Source organism: Astyanax mexicanus, unplaced genomic scaffold (assembly GCF_023375975.1).
Source record: "Astyanax mexicanus isolate ESR-SI-001 unplaced genomic scaffold, AstMex3_surface scaffold_34, whole genome shotgun sequence".
NCBI classification, from domain to species: domain Eukaryota; kingdom Metazoa; phylum Chordata; class Actinopteri; order Characiformes; family Acestrorhamphidae; genus Astyanax; species Astyanax mexicanus.
Genome location: NW_026040044.1, coordinates 1,582,633 through 1,597,156, shown reverse-complemented (window position 1 = coordinate 1,597,156; position 14,524 = coordinate 1,582,633). Strand labels below are relative to the sequence as shown.

General features: G+C 40.3%; 1 long non-coding RNA gene across 1 annotated transcript; it reads right to left on the bottom strand.

The window, feature by feature from the left end:
* Positions 1 to 5,224: 5,224 nt before the first annotated feature.
* LOC125790072 (uncharacterized) lies at positions 5,225 to 8,529 on the bottom strand. The gene is made up of 2 exons (XR_007430013.1): positions 7,716 to 8,529; positions 5,225 to 5,807 (listed from the first exon to the last, which is right to left on the bottom strand). It is a non-coding gene; the product is annotated as an uncharacterized LOC125790072 (long non-coding RNA).
* Between the last annotated feature and the right edge of the window lie 5,995 nt (positions 8,530 to 14,524).

The following is a 14,524-nucleotide window of genomic DNA, read 5'->3' as shown; positions in this document are numbered from 1 at the left end:
TTTAAGCTGTGAGCTGCTGCGGTGTGGCAGGTACAATTTTAGTAGTGTTGCATAGAATTTTTCTGGATGTTTCTGTTGTGAAAAACGTGCAAAACGAATAATGGCAGGTTTTCCTCTGGTTCGCTTTTTGATGTGTCCCATGTCATTCTGCAGTGGTATTACATGTTTACCCTTTCTCTGATCTCCGTAAACAATCCGATATTCACTAGCAAATTCAGCCATGCACATGTTCTCAAACTCTGGTGTTTCAGGCCTGGCCATGTACTTTTCTGCTAATCCAGTCATCCACACATTTTCATCATCAGGGGCTTTGTCCTGTAAGCAGCTCATAGGCAGACTCATTTTTACTGCGTTATCATCAGTGGGTATGAAAATCACAGCGCGGGATGATGATTTCAGTTTAAGACTGCAGGTTCGAGCTACAGCTTCCTGTGCACTGACCTCTCTGTTTTTAGCATAGGCATGCATCACCTGTTTCATGCTTTCTCTCTCAGATGTGTTTGGACACATTTCTTTTATCACTCCTTTTAGGTATTCACTCATCTCATGTTCACCTTTTGAGATGTATGACAGAATGTACATTATACAGGTGTATGGGTTCAGGATGAACTGTATATCCATGTTGGCATCCCAGGCTCTGAGCAGCAGTGGATTATAGCCATTTACCCAGCAGTCATTTGGTTCACGCTGCATTATAACTACACTTGCTGAACTGAGACTGTTTACATTGTCTTTATACTCCTCGTACATCATGTTTACAGTTTCTAGCAGCTGCGTGATGCTTTCAAAGTTCTGAGTCTTATCATTCAGCAGATCCCACACTGGCTGAAGTTTTGATTTAGCTTGTGTCACAGGTTCATTTTCTGCACCTTCATCATCTGAGTCAGTGTCAGGGGGTGGTCTGGGGCGTGTGATGAGTGTTTTTTTCATGGGGGGTTTAGGAAATCCAAACCTGCAGTGTTTATTGTTCTTTTTGCATGATTTAGAGTGATTTCTGCTGTGTGTTTGAACTTCTGATACAATTCTGTTCAGTTCAGGATCTGTGTTTGGGTCTGGCAGTTTGCATGAAATGTGTCTGTCAATGAAATCACAAACATCCTGATCTTGGTCATTTTCAAACTCTGGAGCACCGTTTACCCAGAATAAGCAGTGAATGTGTGGAGAGCCTCTCTGTTGGAACTCAACGCGATAAAAGAAGTCAACAACGTGACCGATTGGCTGAGCAGGAGACTGAATAAGGTTCATAAGAGCTTCTACACGTTTCTCAAACATGCGCATGGCTGTGACTGGATTACTGCGCAGTATCTCACATTTCTCTGACCAGTCCAGGGCTGAAAAGTCCACAGATTCTCCTTGCTGTGCTTTAATCGCTGTGATCACTTCGGGCCATCTCATCTCTGCAGCACTAAATGTACAGAAGAATGTGGGCGTTCCTAATTGACGAAGCATGGCAAAAAGGTCTCTGAGTGTTTTTTCCCAATACACAGGCGTGCCTCTGAGGGGCTTCAGGAATCTTGTGACATCATTATTATGAATGAGTTTCTCTAATTCACGTTTGTCTTGTAATAGTGCACTGGTGATTTTTCTGCCTTCGCGTGTCACTGATTTTGCTTTCCTCAACTGGATTGACATGCTGGAAGTTGCTTGGTTTATTTCAGTCACAAACTGAGCAAAGAAAATGTAGTTTGTGTCTTTTGCAAAGCGATTATCAGCAGAAAACAGTCGGGCATTGAAATATCTGCTGGGTGAGAGAGCTGTGTGTCTGTCAGGTTCATCAAATGTGTTTTCTCCAGTAGGAAATTGAACAGGAAAAGCCATCGCTTCCAGTTTAGCAACTTTAAATATGCTTACTGGATTGTTTCTCTCAGCTGGGGCAATGCAAAATATTCCATCATTAAAAGACAACAGATGCTGACCGAGATCTGGAGGTTGTAGACATGTGTCTAACGCAAGACCTGCGCTCTGTTCTGTGCTTTCAGCCTCATTATCCATATCATGTTCGCTCTCAGGGTTCTGATCTACTGTTTCATCATTGTCTGTGTTGTCATTTTCCATTTCATCCTCAGAAATATCATACTCATTTATTGGGTCTGGAAAATCATCAAATAATTCATCCTGCTCCACATTGTTTATTACGATGTCCTTGTATTCAGAGTGGATTTCCTTCAGTTTAAGTAAGGCAGACAGGACCTTCTGCATGGATATGGTCTGAAACTGGTAGTGGCCTGAGTAACACAGTCGTCTTTTCAGCTTCACTGTGAGTAGCTGTGATTCACCGCTGGGTCTGGGTAAAACATTTACTGTTGTTTCAACATCTGAAGGAACCGACACAACAGCACCTTTTATGGCTCTCTGCTGACCTTTGGGAAGACTGATGACCTTAGCAAAGCACACATATTTAGATATAACATGTCTCTCCAGTATATTTAAATCACACAGTTCTGCCGGAATGGGTGCAAGTTGGAGTTTGTTTACAGAAGCGATGGAAGGCATTCTCCCTTTACTCAAATTATCATGGCAGCTGTGGCAGATCCACTCATTTTTCATTTCTTCAGGTGCACAGTTATCACTACAGTCAGAAGAACAGGTGTGAAGAAACTTTCCTGTCAGACAGCTTGAAGTCATCATTGGATTCTTTTGGTAGCTTTTATGATCACACAGTCGAACCTGATCAGGAAACAGCAGTCTGTGACAGACAGTGCAAGCATAATTTGGTCGAGCTTTTGTAGTTTCCCTAAACTGGGTCAAAGCTTTTAGCACTTCTGGATTCAGGGATTCTAGGAAACACTGACCATTTTTTGTTGGTGGTGATGTCTGCTGAAAATAGCTATTTAATATGTATTTCTTTAATATATGCTGTGCACAGCGTGTCTTTTGTAGGATCTTCAGATTAGATTGTTTATTTTTTGACCGAATTAAGTTCTGTGTTCTGTGACGAGCCCTGAAAAGTAAGTCAGTTCTGTATCGATTTGTAAAATACCTCTTCTGCTTTTCCATAAAAGCACAATTCTTTGTATACCTGTCAATCACACGTTGCTTTTGCTTATTTTTGTAGTCTGCATTACATCTGTAATTATTTATAATGTACCACCTCTGTTTCTCTCTGTAAAGGGAATCCATTTTGTAGCGACTACGAATATACTGCTTCTGTTTCTCTTTGTAAACTGGGTCATTTCTGTAGTGATTGACAATGTATTGTTTTTGTTTTTCTTTGTATGTTGTGTTAGTTTTGTAATTCACCATTACAGATAATTGTTTAACAAGTTTGTTATTTACATTTTTAGAATAATAAGTTCGGCTGTGTTGTTTGTTTCTCTCTCTAAACTCAGGATCATTTGCATATCTAAACTTTCGGTTTTCAGTCTTTTTTCCTTTTGCTTGTATGGAGTTATCTTGTTTCTTAGCTTGTCTTTTTTGTAAATATTGTTTCCTTCTGCGTATCATATTCAATTTAACCGTGGATTGTTCTTCAGACTGGGTATGATCAGAATCGAAGTTTGGACATGACTTTTCCATCTGAACCTCAGGGAGATGGTCAGTAGTGTTTGCTGTAGTGGCTGTGTTTCTGTTTATGAAAGACACAGGGAGGAGCTCATACTGACAGTTATCCTTCAGGTTAAGACACACCTGGTACAGTATTAGTAACCTTTCAGTCATGTCCTCTAAGTTTGCAAATGTGAGCATCACAGCTGTTCCTGCGTTCTCATCAGCTTTTAGTCCATCAGGTGTTCTACAGTGAGGATCAAAGAACCCGAATCTACCTGAGCGATCTCTGAACACAGCAACACACCTTCCTCCAGTGATCAGCAGAGCATCAGTTACATCACCTCTCAGACAGTTTAGTGCTCTCTCCAAATTCACATACTCTTCCATACCCTGTGGGGCCTCGTCTCTCAGAAACCCGTATCTCGGTGGGTGTTTAATAACACTATAACACTGCGTGTCTGTCTCTACTGTACAGGGAAGCTCATCAGATGTCAGCAGGTTACTCTGAAACCTCCCTTCATTCAGTAATGTTCGTTTAACCTGAGTATAAACAGCATCACCCTGTGTTAATATCTGGTCTAGGTTTAGGCTGGTCAGATCATTATTTTCACTGTGTACTGCTAGAAATGTAAGTGAATTACAGGTACACTGAACTCCTCTAGAAAACAGCTTATATCTATCATCACCTTGCCAGTGAGAGGCCAACACTGTTGTGACGTGCGCACTAAAGTTGTTTACTGGCTGTTCAGCACTTCCGGGTTTTACCTTTGCTGCCTCACGCTGCTTTGCTGCAATGGCTTTCTTGCTTTTTCTTGGCATAGTTCGTTATTTTTACAATCAGATAAAATCTTATGTATATAAAATAGACAGCTAAAAAGCAACTGTAATTAGTTAAGTTTCTTACAATTTATTCTGAAAAGACTGTGTGATCTCACTGATTACTTTTCCTTAATTACGTTAAAAAGGTTTATTCTATATTTTTTTACAACTAATTTCGCAGAATTATAGTAAATGCAATCAGAAGGGTCTATTAAACAGTGGCCTGTGTTATTTGCTTACAACAATGAAATTATGAAGCTAATTTTGTTAGGTTTGAAGTTGGCACTCGGAAAACAATAATATACCTCAACAGAAAGCTTAATTAATATGCTTAGAAATTTTAGAACACCTAAAAATGATACAGGTACACAGTCTTCAATATCAAATGCTTATAAATGAACTATTCAGCAAATCATTAACAGCAATCACCTACTCACAGTTAAGTTCAATCACCAATTTATAGTAGTTTTTACCCTTTCAAATAACTGGATGTTCAAAGAACTGATGCTTCAGTTTTCAGTTGCAAATTATGGGTTTTATGGCTTAATGAAAATACAATACAATACAGCAAACCGCAGTACTAAAACTTCAAATTGTATTATAAAACAACCAGCTAATTCTTAATCAATGTTGTGTTAGTGTGTGCTTGATGGTCTGAAGATCAGCAGGAGTGGATCAGCTCTAGATTAGTTCTTCAGCCAGTTCTTTCAGTGTCTAACCTGAAACACACAGTACAACTTTGCACAGATATACAGGAGATTTACCGATGTTTCAGTTTTCAGTTGCAAATGACAGCTTTTCTAAAATTGTGAATATTCTTTAATAATAAATATATGTGCTTGCTATTCTGATCTACTGTTTGCTTTAACCCAGCCCAAGCAAAAATCACTTAATGAAAATACAATACAATACAGCAAACTGCAGTACTAAACTTCAAATTTTATTAAATATTAAAAACAACCAAGTAATTCTTAATGTTGTATGTTAGTGTGTGTGCTTGATGGTCTGAAGATCAGCAGGAGTGGATCAGCTCTGGATTAGTTCTTCAGCCAAGGGTTTAACCTGAAATTAATCACAGTACAACTTTGCACAGATTTAAAGATTAACAGATATAAAATGGACAGGGTGTAGGGTAGGGTAGGGTAGGGTAGGGTAGGGTAGAGCGTGGTAGGGTGGTGTTGGTAGGGTGGTGTTGGTAGGGGTGGCGTTGGTACAAGGCGTTGGTACAAGGGGTTGGTACAAGGGGTTGGTACAAGGTGTTGGTACAAGGTGTTGGTACAAGGTGTTGGTACAAGGTGTTGGTATTTTTGCAGTTTCTGGGGTAGCGTGGTATAGAGGTTTGTTTTGGTAGGGTATATTAGGCCTATCTTAGGCCTCAGCGTTTGATAGAAGCGTGGTGGAAAGAGCGTGGTAAGAAAGCGTGGCGGAGAGAGCGTGGTAAAAGAAGAAAAGCGTGGTGATAGAAAGAGAAGTTGTTCCCAGGCAGTGATGCTGTCGTTCCCCTGTAAAAGAAAACAAAGAGCAAATAAATACACAGTATCCACATTTGTTGTGTTTAAAGTAATATTATAACTTTATTATTTAATAGCATCTACACCTATTTATCATGGACAGCTAAAAATAAAGTAATACGCTCCATATATTTCAGCAATAGCATCAGCATTTAGCTATTTTGTACTATGTGATTTTTTTTATTGAGTTTTATATCTGCATAGTATCGAGGACCAAACATGACATAAGTATAAATAAAATATGCACATATAAATGTAGAAATAAATAAACATATAAATAAATAAATATATGTAAATAAATACATAAATGCACGCATAAATAATTATATAGGTAAATAAATACATTTATTTATTGATTTATTTATTTATTCATTTATATGTGCATTTATTTATTTTCACATTTATTTATTTATGCATTCATTTATTTCAAAATTTCTACATTTATTTATTTATTTCCACATTTCTTCATTTATGTATTTCTGCATTTGTATGGTAGGTAGGCAGTCCTATCCTCGCTCTAAAGCGGGATTGGTTGCTTGCCCGTGCGCTGGTGTTACAGTGAATTCAGTCCCCCTGTTCCCCCTTCACTGCACATGTAGAAATCTTGTAGCAGCGCAGCTCAGATAGGCTCCATTTGTTCTCGTTTGCGCTCTTTTTTTCTGATTCTTCACGTCTGCAAAGTTTTACTTCGGTTGTAAAATAGTGTATGAATATGTTTAAATGCTAATTAAAAATACAATGACTAGTCTAGTCTATTCTCACCACACTCACTAAATTGGGTACATACATGTGTAATGTAATAATGAAATATTTATTGATGATATAAACTACATTACATGGCACAGAATTTAGTCTGTTATATTTTTATATGAACTTTGCTACTGAAATTACACCTTGTTGTTCCCCTCTTTATTAAGGCTCCAGTGCATGCAATTCTATAGTTTTTAAACATACAGTTGTTTACAGCAGAATACTCAAAGAACAGAGTTAAACTGGAGTGGATTAAATGTACAGTAATGATGCTGATAAACTTCATATCTGTTACCATTTCACTGAGTAACTAACACTATCTGCACCATTTTTTATACTGAAAACACAGGGAGAACATATTTAACCAGAGTGTGGGAAAAGTGGTTCCCCTTTGTTTAATAAAGCTGGAGTGGATTAAAAGTACAGTAATGATGCTGATTAACTATGTGTTTTTAGTATAGATATATAGTGCAGTGAAGGGGGAACAGGGGACTGAATTCACCGTAACACCGGCGCACGGGCAAGCAACCAACCCTGCTTTAGAGCGAGGATAGGACCGCCTACCTAATTACCATACAGACGCAGAAATACAGAAATGAAGAAATGTGGAAATAAAAAAATAAAACATGAAGAAATGTGGAAATAAATAAATACATAAGGAAATGTGGAAATAAATAAATAAATGTAGAAATGTTGAAATAAATGAATAAATAAATGTTAAAATGAACAAATGAATAAATACATGTTGAAATAAATAAATGAATACATAAATATATAAATCAATAAATAAGAAATGTATTTATTAATGTATTTATTTACCTCTAAAATTATTTGTGCTTTTATTTATTTATATATTTCAACATTTATTTATTTATTGTGCATTTATTTATTTATACTTATGTCATTTTGACATACTTATGTCCTCCATAGCATAGTGGATCATAAATTGCTTATAATAAAGGAGAAGCCATTCATTGCGGCTACTAAACATTTCTATTACTTCTGTATGCATTTAGTGTCCAACAGACATTCTTTCTTCCTTTTAAACTGAATATGTGTTATGCACTTCAAAAAGCATAAAAAAGCATGTTTCAGTATGATACTGGAACTTAGTGTTTTAGTTGTCTGGTAGAAATATTATACACTTACTCAGTGTAGATGATGATTTCCTAAGAAAGCAAAGCACCAGAAACAGAAAGAACACAAGTATACAAGGTTACACCACATACTGACAAATCTTAACTATCCAGCTAGAGTAGCTAAGATAGCTTTATAACAGAACTTCAATACCCCAACTGGACTAAGATGGATATCTAGCTAATCTAACCTAGCTAATAGCTAATTAATGCATCACACATATGTAGCCAATATGATGAAATTACACATTTTATTTAGGAAGAATGTGAATATCAGGCAGGGCAACAATATTGGAATAAGAAAAAAAGTAAAAACAAATGTATAAGAAACGCCTAACAATGTGTTAATGGGCTTAGATTAGTTTATCTAGCTAACGTGTCAGGTTAAAGTACTATCAGGATAAATCTAATGAAGCTGACCCTAACTAATCTACCAAGCTAGGTAGTTAACGTTATGTATTCAGTTTACAAGCTTCACTGAATATTACTAGAGAGCAGAACAGACACTAAAACCCTTTACATCAGAATACACTCTAAATAACTGCTGCTATTTATACAGCTTCTACAAAAACACCGTCATAAAATACAGCTGAAAGCTAGTGAAGGCTAGCAAGCTAGCCTGTGATACACCGTGTCGCTTAGCAACGCGCTAGCTAGCTAAGCTAGACAGCCGGTTAGCCTGTTAGCTTACCAAACACGGTCCTAAAGGTTTATATCGAATTTTACGCTAAAACTAGACCAGACTACATCTCTTTATATCACAACATACACCACACATCACAGGGAGTGGGCTTAGCGGCGGTGTGGTCAGTAAAACGGGGTAAAAAGTCGTTTTTTTGCTGAGAGAGAGAGGAGTCATACAGAACCCGATAGCTTACCTCAGAAATCTAAATTAGCGCCGTCTCGCGAGGAGCGAATCCTTCTTCTGAACCGAATCAGTCCAACTGATTCACAGGAAAGAGCCGACTCCTTCATAAAATCAATCCAACCGTTCCTCAGGGAAGAACAGACTCGTTTAGGGAATCGACCGATTCACAGGGCTTGAAACTTAAAACACTGAGTTCATAGAACTTACTGAATCATTTTTAGCAGATATTGAATACATTAGACACATAACTACTAGAAATTATAAACCCGTAAAATAGACATAGCATTTAAGATATTACCTACAGTCTAATGCAGTTTATGGTTAAATTACGCTTTATTTTCTAATTTAATAAAACAAAATAGATTATTCTCTGTAAAGGCATTCTACACAAAATTAACATCAGCTTAATCATATGAGACAGTGAAGTATGGTTAAAGAATACTATCACTGACCTTGGAAACTTCACATCAAATACCACACACTTAAACACCACACACTCCAGACCACTCATACACTACACACTGCAGACCAAATGTTGTTTTGTTTTAGAAGTACTTCACTACTATTCTAAAATGCTGTATCTGTATCTATTGGAGTATTATTTTTACTATTACTTCCACTTTTACTTCAAAATATATAGAATTAATTTAATACGTTTAATCCAACACATTGTTTAGGTGCACACCATACACACCCCACACACAACCCACACTAAACACACCCACTCCACACACACAACCCAACACTAAACACACCCAATCCACAAGCCACACACAACCCACACTAAATACACCCACTCCACAAGCCACACACAAACTACACTAAATACACCCACTCCACAAGCCACACACAACCCACACTAAACACACCCACTCCACAACCCACACTAAACACACCCACTCCACACCACACACAAACAACCCTCACTAAACACACCCACTCCACACCCCACACAAACAACCCACACTAAACACACCCACTACACATGCCACACGCAAAACCCACACTAAACACACCCACTCCACACACACAACCCACACTAAACACACCCACTCCACACCCCACACAATCATCCCACACTAAACACACTCACTCCACACCCCACACGCACAACCCACACTAAACACACCCACTCCAGACCCCACATCAAACCCCACACACCAGATTACCTACATACACACTCCACTTACACCACTTTACACACACCAGTCCCCACAGACCCAGCAGCACCCCATACTACACACAACCACACACTCCACATCACATTACAAACACACTCCCCACATTGAACCCCATGCACCAGATTACATGGCATACACACTCCACTTACACCACACTACACACAACATTCCTCCCACACCCAACCCTACACACCATTCCCCACACACCCTGCAGCACCCCACACTACACACACCTACTCCACATCATACTCCACACCCCACACACCAGATTACATACATACACTCCACACTCCACTTACACCACACTTCACACACCATCACCCACACTACACACACCAGACTACATACACACTCCACATCCCTTATCAAACCCCACACACCAGATTACATACACCCCACACTACACACACATTCCACATCACCTTACAAAAACACTCCATACCCCACACACCAGACTACATACATACACACTCCACACACTACACACCATTCCCAACACACCCCACACTACACACACCCACTCCACATCACATTACATACAAACTCCACACACCACATCAAACACCACACACCCGATTACATACGTACACTCCACACTTCACTTACACCACACTACACACACCATTCCCCACACACACAGCAGCACCCCACAACACACACACACCACAGGCACAGTCCACATTTAGTAATCACAATAACCACACTACACAACATACTCCACACCACACACACTCCACATCACTTTTCAACATTATCAGCGCACTTTTCCAAGCCAACTTAAAGTTCGTTCACGAACTTTGCCTTTTCTAGTTATTATTATTATTCTCGCAACAAAATTTAAAACACTACTCCTCCTACAGCTTTTGACGTAGAATCACGAAATTTTGCAGTATCGTAGAACCTATACCCGATTAGGTTGCTTGTGCTTTTTGAAGCGATACATCGTACGGTTTTCGTAAAAACTTCGTAAACGTACGCATTTTTTTCCCATAGGAATGAATGGGGCGAAATTTTAAACGTCCGTAACCGCCACAATTTTTGACATACAAATACAAAAATCGGACGGTCTATAGACCTTACCGCGTTCTTTCCGAAAATGTAAACGTTTTGACGATACGTCGTACGGTTTTCGTACAATTGTCGTACGAAGTTTTCCCATAGAAATGAATGGGGGGCCCAGAGTTCCATCTCGCACACGAGCAGCTCTGCGCACGGAACCCCTTCTCTCCCCTGCTCCTCCAGTACTGTGAGTGTATGGAGGAGCTGCTGTATAAAGCAGCTATCAGTCAAAAGTTTGGACACCCCGGCACCCCAGCCAGGGCTTAGCAACCACCTAATAACTGCTTAGCAACCACCTTAGCAACCACCTGGAAAACGTTAGCAACTGCCTAGCAACCACTTAGCAACCACCTGGAAAACGTTAGCAACTGCCTAGCAACCACTGAGCAACCACCTGGAAAACATTAGCAACTGCCTAGCAACCACTTAGCAACTGCCTAGCAACCACCTGGAATACGTTAGCAACTGCCTAGCAACCACTTAGCAACCACCTGGAAAACGTTAGCAACTGCCTAGCAACCACTGAGCAACCACCTGGAAAACATTAGCAACTGCCTAGCAACCACTTAGCAACTGCCTAGCAACCACCTGGAATACGTTAGCAACTGCCTAGCAACCACTTAGCAGCCACCTGGAAAACGTTAGCAACTGCCTAGCAACAACTTAGCAACTGCCTAGCAACCACCTGGAAAACCTTAGCAACTGCCTAGCAACCACTTAGCAACCACCTGGAAAACGTTAGCAACTGCCTAGCAACCACTTAGCAGCTGCCTAGCAACCACCTGGAATATGTTAGCAACTACCTAGCAACCACTTAGCAACCACCTGGAAAATGTTAGCAACTGCCTAGCAACCACTTGGAAAACGTTAGCAACTGCCTAGCAACCACTTAGCAACTGCCTAGCAACCACCTGGAAAACGTTAGCAACTGCCTAGCAACCACTTAGCAACCACCTGGAAAACGTTAGCAACTGCCTAGCAACCACTTAGCAACCACTTTAGAAACGAAAGCAACTGCCTAGCAACCACTTAGGAACACCTTAACAACCATTGGGAAAACGTTAGCAACTGCCTAGCAACCACTTTAGAAATGATAGCAACTGCCTAGCAACCACTTAGCAACACCTTAACAACCACTAGGAAAACAATAGCAACTGCCTAGCAACCACTTAGCAACCACTTTAGAAATGATAGCAACTGCCTAGCAACCACTTAGCAACACCTTAACAACCACTAGGAAAACGATAGCAACTGCCTAGCAACCACTTAGCAACCACTTTAGAAATGATAACAACAACCTAGCAACACCCTAGCAACCACCTAGCAACACCTTAGCAACCACCTGTTATATGTTAGCAATTGCCTAGCAACCAGTTAGCAACAGCTTAGCAACCACCTGGAAAACATTAGCAATTGCCTAGCAACAGCTTAGCAACCTTTTCAGAAATGATAGCAACCGCCTAGCAACACATTAGCAATCAAAAGTTTAACCAAAAGTTTTACGATTTCAGCATTTAAACAAGCGTTTTTAGATTTCAGCGTTTAACCAAACGTTTTTAGATGTCAGCGTTTAATCAAACATTTTTAGATTTCAGCGTTTAACCAAATGTTTTTAGATTTCATTGTTTAACCAAACGTTTTTAGATTTCAGCGTTTAATCAAACATTTTTAGATTTCAGCGTTTAACCAAATGTTTTTAGATTTCAGCGTTTAACCAAATGTTTTTAGATGTCAGCGTTTTTAGCATTTAGCGTTAACAGCATATCAATGACTCTTCACACTCTTCAGACGGAAAAAGCTTAGCAACCATTTTAACTTTTTAACGTTATTAGCGTTCTTTTCCAAGCCAACTTAAAGTTCGTTCACGAACTTTACCTTTTCTAGTTATTATTATTATTCCGCGCTTTTTTTGTTGTACGCTACTCCTCCTACAGCTTTTGACGTAGAACCACGAAATTTTACAGTATCGTAGGACCTATAGCGGTTCAGGTTGCTTGTGCTTTTTGAAGCGATATATCGTACGGTTTTCGTAAAAACTTCGTAAACGTACGCATTTTTTTCCCATAGGAATGAATGGGGCGAAATTTTAAACGTCCGTAACCGCCACAATTTTTGAGATACGAACACCAAATTCGGCGAGCTTATAGATCTTATCGAGATCTTTAAATTAATAGTAGGTTGCGAAGTAATACGACGTACGGTTTTCGTACAATTGTCGTACGAAGTTTTCCCATAGAAATGAATGGGGGGCCCAGAGTTCCATCTCACACACGAGCAGCTCTGCGCACGGAACCCCTTCTCTCCCCTGCTCCTCCAGTACTGTGAGTGTATGGAGGAGCTGCTGTATGGAGCAGCTATCAGTCAAAAGTTTGGACACCCCGGCACCCCAGCCAGGGCTTTGCAACCACCTATTAACTGCTTAGCAACCACCTTAGCAACCACCTGGAAAACGTTAGCAACTGCCTAGCAACCACTTAGCAACACCTTAGCAACCACCTGGAAAACGTTAGCAACTGCCTAGCAACCAGTTAGCAACCACTTAGCAACCACTAGGAAAACGTTAGCAACTGCCTAGCAACTACTTAGCAACCACTTTAGAAATGATAGCAACTGCCTAGCAACCAGTTAGCAACCAGTTAGCAACCACCTGGAAAACGTTAGCAAATGCCTAGCAACCACTTAGCAACCACTTTAGAAATGATAGCAACTGCCTAGCAACCAGTAAGCAACACCTTAACAACCACTAGGAAAACGTTAGCAACTGCCTAGCAACCACTTAGCAACCACCTGGAAAACGTTAGCAACTGCCTAGCAACCACTTAGCAACTGCCTAGCAACCACTTGGAAAATGTTAGCAACTGCCTAGCAACCACTTAGCAACTGCCTAGCAACCACCTGAAAAACATTAACAACTGCCTAGCAACCACTTAGCAACCACCTGGAAAACGTTAGCAACTGCCTAGCAACCACTTAGCAACTGCCTAGCAACCACTTGGAAAACGTTAGCAACTGCCTAGCAACCACTTAGCAACTGCCTGGAAAACGTTAGCAACTGCCTAGCAACCACTTAGCAACTGCCTAGCAACCACCTGGAATACGTTAGCAACTGCCTAGCAACCACTTAGCAACCACCTGGAAAACATTAGCAACTGCCTAGCAACAACTTAGCAACTGCCTAGCAACCACCTGGAAAACGTTAGCAACTGCCTAGCAACCACTTAGCAACCACCTGGAAAACGTTAGCAACTGCCTAGCAACCACTTGGAAAACGTTAGCAACTGCCTAGCAACCACTTAGCAACTGCCTAGCAACCACCTGGAAAACGTTAGCAACTGCCTAGCAACCACTTAGCAACCACCTGGAAAACGTTAGCAACTGCCTAGCAACCACTTAGCAGCTGCCTAGCAACCACCTGGAATATGTTAGCAACTACCTAGCAACCACTTAGCAACCACCTGGAAAATGTTAGCAACTGCCTAGCAACCACTTAGCAACTGCCTAGCAACCACTTGGAAAATGTTAGCAACTGCCTAGCAACCACTTAGCAACTGCCTAGCAACCACCTGGAAAACGTTAGCAACTGCCTAGCAACCACTTAGCAACCACCTGGAAAACGTTAGCAACTGCCTACCAACCACTTAGCAACCACCTGGAAAACGTTAGCAACTGCCTAGCAACCACTTAGCAACTGCCTAGCAACCACCTGGAATACGT